Source organism: Eptatretus burgeri, chromosome 14, assembly GCF_056783735.1.
Source record: "Eptatretus burgeri isolate ZD-2024b chromosome 14, Ebu_testis_v1, whole genome shotgun sequence".
Classification (NCBI taxonomy): domain Eukaryota; kingdom Metazoa; phylum Chordata; class Myxini; order Myxiniformes; family Myxinidae; genus Eptatretus; species Eptatretus burgeri.
The window spans coordinates 66,858,252-66,864,811 of NC_140974.1; positions in this window are offsets into that span (position 1 = coordinate 66,858,252).

Here is a 6,560-nt window from a genome sequence, read left to right on the forward strand (position 1 = left end):
TCATTTTTGGCCCCATCTCTCAATAGTGATGAATCTTCTTCTTCTTCTTTCGGCTGGTCCCGTTCGGGGTCGCCACAGCGGATCATCCGTATGATCCGCATAGTGATTTGGCTTAGTTTTTACGCCGGATGCCCTTCCTGACGCAACCCTGGTCGCCTCTTACGACACAGGGATATGGTACACCAATTTTAACCGGGGTATACACCGGCCCAGTATACTGGTACTCATTTCGCCGACCTCGGAAAGATGACAGGCTGAGTGAACCCCCTGGTGGATTAATTCAGTGGCTCAACGGGGATTGAACTCAGGACCTTTTGGATCCCAAGCCGCTGCCCTAACCACTTCGCCAACACCAGGCTATTCAATAGTGATGAATCACTTGTAAAAATTAAAACATTCTCGTCTCTTGTAAACTTGTAAAAAAACGAAAATCGAATCAATTCATCCTTAACATCCACTGCTGGGTGGTACATTTCACAGCAAAGACTCATCCATGAGCACCAAGGAGCTTTCAATAGACCTCTGGGGTAAAGTTGTGGAAAGGCACAGATCAAAGGATTGGTATAAAAATATTTCAAAGGCCTTGAATATCCCTTAATGCACAGTGAAGACAATCATGAAGAAGTGGAAAGTGTATTGTATCACCAAGACCCTGCCTAGATCAGGCCGTCCCTCCAAACTCGATGACCAAGCAAGGAGGAGACTGATCAGAGAGGCCAACAAGAGACCAATGGCAAATTTGAAACAGCTACATGCCTTTATGGCAAAGGCTGATCACTGTGTGCATGTGACAACAACATCCCAAGCACTCCACAAGTCTGGCCTGTATGGTAAGGTGGCAAGAAGGAAGCCATTACTCAAAACAGTACACCGCGAGTCTCGTTTGAGGTATGCAACAAACCAGTTCAGAGATTCTGAAGTTATGTGGCAAAAAGTTTTGTGGTCTGACAAAACCAAGATGGAACTTTTTGGCCTCAATGTAAAATGGTACGTTTGGCACAAACCCAACCCAGCACATCACCCAAAGAACATCATCCCTACGATGAAGCATGGTGGTGGCAGTATCATGTTATGGGGATGTTTCTCATCAGCAGAGACCGGGGCACTTCTCAGGATAGAAGGGAAACTGGATGGAGAAAAATCCGAGAGGCAAACCTGCTGCACTCTGCAAGAAAGCTGAAATTTGGACGGAAGTTCACCTTTCAGCATGCCAATGACCCCGCAGCACACAGCCAAAGCTACACTGGAGTGATTAAGGAACAAAACGACAAATGACCTTGAGTGGCCCAGTCAGAGTCCCGACCTAAATCCAATCGAAAATCTGTGGCATGACTTGAAGATTGCTGTCCATAAACACTCCTCGTGCAACTTGACTGAGCTTGAACAGTTTTGTCCAGAAGAATGGGCAAATATTTCCAAATCAAGGTGTGCAAAGTTGGTCGAGACCTATTCCAACAGACTCACAGCCGTAATTCCTGTCGAAGGTGCTTCCACCAAGTATGACCTCAGGAGGGAGGTGGACACTTATCCAACCAAGATATTCTAGTTTTGTATTTTTAATGAATTTTCTGAAATTTGTAGAATTTGCTTTTCACATGAAGCTTGTGGGGTACGGTGTAAATAAAGGTGGGAAAAGTCTGATTTAATGCAATTTAAGAGGTGCAAATTTTGAAAGTGGATGCGCACTTTCTATGGGCACTCGATATGCAGGTTTCCCTTCGTAACCGAAGAAGGCTGTTCACATGAAACGTAGAAACAATTTGTTTAGAGTGTAGAAGCTGCTGCCGAGACACAACCACACTGAGATAGCAAGGGATATAGAGTTATTGGTGTGAAGGAACCACTAATAAAGCCAGCCCACTTACTATCCACAATCGAGGCAGGATTTTGGAATTTGTTCAGCGTGGTGGGGCGATAACTCGCTTACTCTTCGTGAAGGACACTGTTCTCTTTGACGTCCACCGACTAATGCTTGCAGAAGGGGCATCCAGTTTGATGGCCATCCAAGGGATGGCGCACCGATTCCTCGCCTTGCCTGTGAAACAAACATCGGGAGGAGTTTATAGCTGGGTCAGGATTTGAATTCCAGGCTCGACAGCTGAAGCGAGTGCACATACTTCGAGGTTATCCTACCAGCCGATAACAGATAAAATACGATAAGGAGAACGGCACTCAGTAGAGCGCATACCTCCACCAGGCTGAAAAATTCCCGTTTTGTATCCCACTGAAAGGCCAGATCTGGATTCGGACCTGAAGCCAAAATAGTCAGCTTGTTCTTGTCACTTAACCAAATCATCCACCAAGTTTTATTGTAATTCGTCCACAACTTTTTGAAATATAATATTTATCTTCTTGGGTAAACCTGAGGCAGTCCCTTCGGGTGTGTGCCTGGAATGTCCTATCCCGAAGAGAGGATGATCGCCCGTCTCTGTTACAGTATCAGCTGAGTTCAAGCGTTTGAACATCGGCATTGCAGCACTCTCTGAGGTTCGGAGACTGGATAGTGGCGAGATCATGGTGGGTGGTTGCACCTACTGTTGGTGCAGTCGCTGTGATGGTTACTGAAATGAGAGCGAGAGATGAACCTTCAGAGTTTAGGCTTTATTCCATTTGATTGGAGCCGCTTCTGTGGGCACACCGGGGAATACAGGTTCAGCTAGGAGTACATAAGCAGTAACGTATACATGTGCAGTTAACCATTGCAGACAATCCGCGTAAGCACGGAGTTCGATATAATTTCCATTCTCACCAGTCAATGAGCACCTTCAGTTAACGAGCATCAAGTGGACAGCCGATGTCAATAGCAATGCCCCGGGGACAATCACTCGTGCCGCAGAGACCTCCCCTTATACGCGAGACGCACAACATGTGATCCCGCGTCATGTCCCTCAATTCACGTTAATTCACCACATTCTCCCCACCTTTAAAATGTAACTAGGGGCCCATCTTACACGCCATGATTGCTTTAGCACTATAGGAGTATACATTTCAAGCAACGCGGACTAATAGATCTACAGAAGCATACATGCCAAGCAGTGATTATTTTGAGTTGTAGGAGCATGGAAATGAGCATCGATATATGATATAATGGGCATATAGGAGCATGAGCAGCGAGAATGCCGATAATCCCCTTTACAGATTGAGTCGTCGAGGGGGCCTTATTCGTCGACCTCTCCGGGAGTAAACGGCAGTTTCACTTGAGGGAGACTCCCGATCCTCTTGGTGAGCCTCGACTTGTGCCGGGGATGACTCCTCGATCGCTCTCGGGTGGAACGCGGCAGCCCCGTCGCCTGGCGGAGTTCCTGGGGGAAATGTCAGAAGGAGGAGTGCCAGAAGGTGGTGTACCGGCGGGAGGAGTACCTGAGGGAGCCAGATGGCGAACCGACACAGTGGTCTCCCTGCCATCCGGGAGCCTGACATGAGCATACTCTGGATTAGTGTCAATGAGTTCGACCCCCTCCACCAGCGGTTCATACTTGCTTTGTCGTACCGGGCGTTTCATGAACACTGTACCGGGGTGGGTCAGCCAGTTGGGCACCGTTTGACCGTCAACATAACGTCGTTGGTGAGTAAACATACGTTCGTGAGGAGTGGCATTTGTGGACGTGCAGAGCAAAGAGCGTATGGAATTCAGAGTGTCAGGAAGAGTAACCTCCCATCGCTCGGGGCCCAGTCCTCTCGATTTCAGCGCCAGAGTTACGGCTTTCCAAATAACTCCATTATACCGTTCCACCTGCCCGTTTCCCTGTGGGTTGTAACCCGTCGTTCGACTAGTTGCTATGCCGTGCTCTAATAGGAATTGTTTTAGCCCGGCCGACATGAAACACGGCCCTCTGTCTGAATGTATGTACGAAGGTCTCCCAAACATAGCGAAGAGGTCAGAGAGACATTTTACGACAGTGCCCGAGGTCATATCCGAGCACGGAAACGCGAAAGGGAACCTTGAATATTCATCAACAACGGTGAATATGTATCTGTTGTCTGTTTCGGTCGGTAGGGGCCCTTTGAAGTCGATGTTTAGTCTCTCGAAGGGGGAAGTAGCCTTGATCAGTCTGCCAGATGCCGCGCCATAGAATCTGGGTTTTAGTTCAGCACAAACAGGGCATGAAGCATTCATTTGTTTAATATCTTCAACAGAATAGGGAAGATTTTGTCTGCGTACGAAATGTGCCATCCTGGTTACCCCTGGGTGGCACAGAGACACATGGAGGTCTTGCAAAGCCTGACTGATTGTTGCCGAACTGTAGACCCGGGAGAAGGTATCTGCAGCAGGGTTTTCTTTCCCGGGCCGGTAAACAATGTCGTATCTGTAGCAAGCTAGGTCTATCCGCCATCTCATAATTTTTTCATTCTTAATTTTCCCGTTATTTTTCCCATCAAACATGAAAGCCACGGATCGTTGGTCCGTAACGAGCGTGAAGTGGTTTCCCAGTAAATAATGTCTCCATTTCCGCAGCGCTTCAACGATGGCGTACGCTTCCTTCTCTATCGCTGAGTGTCTCTGCTCGCTTCTAGAGAGAGTTCTCGAGAAGAACGCGACCGGCCGCCCAGACTGATTAAGTGTAGCAGCTATGGCGTGATTTGAAGCGTCGGTCTCCACCACGAAGGGCACCGAGCTGTCGATCGATAAAACCACGGACTTACTGATATCATCCTTGAGATTGTGGAAAGCTCTTACGACAGCGGCATCTGGTGGAAAGTTTTTGCAATGCACTAGGGGATGTATTTTCTCGGAGTATTGCGAAATCCATCTTGCATAGTAAGCGAACATCCCGATCACCCGGCGCATTGTTTGCAAGTCCTGAGGTGGTGGAAGCTCACGGAGCGGGCGCAATCGCTCAGGATCAGGCTTAATTGTGCCGTCGGCTATTGTGTAGCCGAGAAGGTCAATTGACCTTGCCGAGAATACGCATTTCTCGTAGTTGAGAGTCAGATTATATTTTCTAGCAATGCTCAAGAATCTGTCCAGATTCCTATCATGTTCCCTCTGATCCCTACCGCACACTGTGACATTATCCACGTAAACAAAAGTGTCTTCGAGGTTTTCATCTGAGATGATGTCGTCCATAACCCGTTGGAAGCAAGCTACTCCATTCGTGACACCGAATGGTATCCTTCTGAACTGGTAGAGGCGCCGCCCTGCCTGGAATGCAGTGTAAGGTTTGTCTTCCTCTCGGATGGGAATTTGATGATAGGCACTTCGCAAGTCGATGGTACTGAATACCTTATAATTGGCCACGCGTTCGACCATCTCATCTATGCGCGGCAGGGGGTAGGCGTCGAGTTGGGTGAAGCGATTGACCGTTTGGGAATAATCGACAACCATCCGTTTCTTATGGTTCTGACTGCTGGTTACTAACACCTGTGCGCGCCATGGCGAATCGCTCGGTTCTATAATTCCCTCCTCCAGTAATCGCTTGGTTTCCGAAGTGATGAAATTCATGTCAGCAGTGGTATATCGCCGCGATTTGATCGCTATCGGTTTGCAGACCGGCGACAAGTTAGCGAACAGCTGGGGGACGTCACCTCCGCGGTGGTCAACGCATTTAAAATTAGACGAGGCTTGCTTCCTCCAAAGGGTATTTCGACGCTCGTGTGCTGCTTGAGGACATTATGACCCAGAATTACGTCTGCGCACAAATCACGAAGCACCAGCACCTTTACATCCCGATGCGTGTACCCTTTTACGTCCAATTCAACATTGCAGTACCCTCGTACGCGGGATTGTAGTGAGGTGGCGGCCATGCATACCGTATTGTCAGTCGGGTGGATTATCCATTTCCTGCCCTTCACTAGCGAGCTGTTGACGAAACTTTCAGAGCTACCGGTATCAATCAGTGCCTCAGCCATATGCCCGTTAATTCGTACGTTGATGATAGCCTTGGATAGATTCCCCGGGGAGGCTGCAGTCAATTTATTTTGCGAGTAGAGAGCCGCAGAAGTGGGTTTATTTCTCCTTAGAGTAGATTTACATACCCTGGCATAATGCCCTTTCTTGTCGCAATTCATGCATGTGGCATCTCTGGCGGGACATTTTTGACGAGGATGCCTTTTGTACCCACAAAAGAAGCATTTACCAACCGGAGCAGTTGCTGAGGAGTTTGACGAGGTCTGGGTATCCGGCTCCTCGGGTGTTTCTCCATCCCCTATGTCTGGCTGTGTCTGTGCCAGTGGGGTTCCTTGAGTTCCCACCGTAGCAGCGTTCATGAGCAGCATCGGTGTCCCAAATGACTCAGATTGCTGCTGAGCCGTATCCATCGCTCGAGCCTGATCGACTACCTTGTCAAGAGTGGGTTGCGCTTTCTCTAGTAAGCGTTGCCGTATGTGGGCTGATCTGAGTCCTTGGATGAATGCCTCCCGGGTCGCTTCCTTTCGGTGTTCCTCGGCGCTTACCGCCCGGAAGCTGCCGTCTTTTCCCAGCTGATTCAGAGCTTGCAGGAACTGATCGATTGTCTCCCCGGCTGCTTGCTTGCATGTGTTGAGAAGATGTCGTATGTATACCTCGTTCTTGGGCTTCACGTAGAGCGCTTGTAGCACCTCGATCGCTGCTTCGTAAGTGT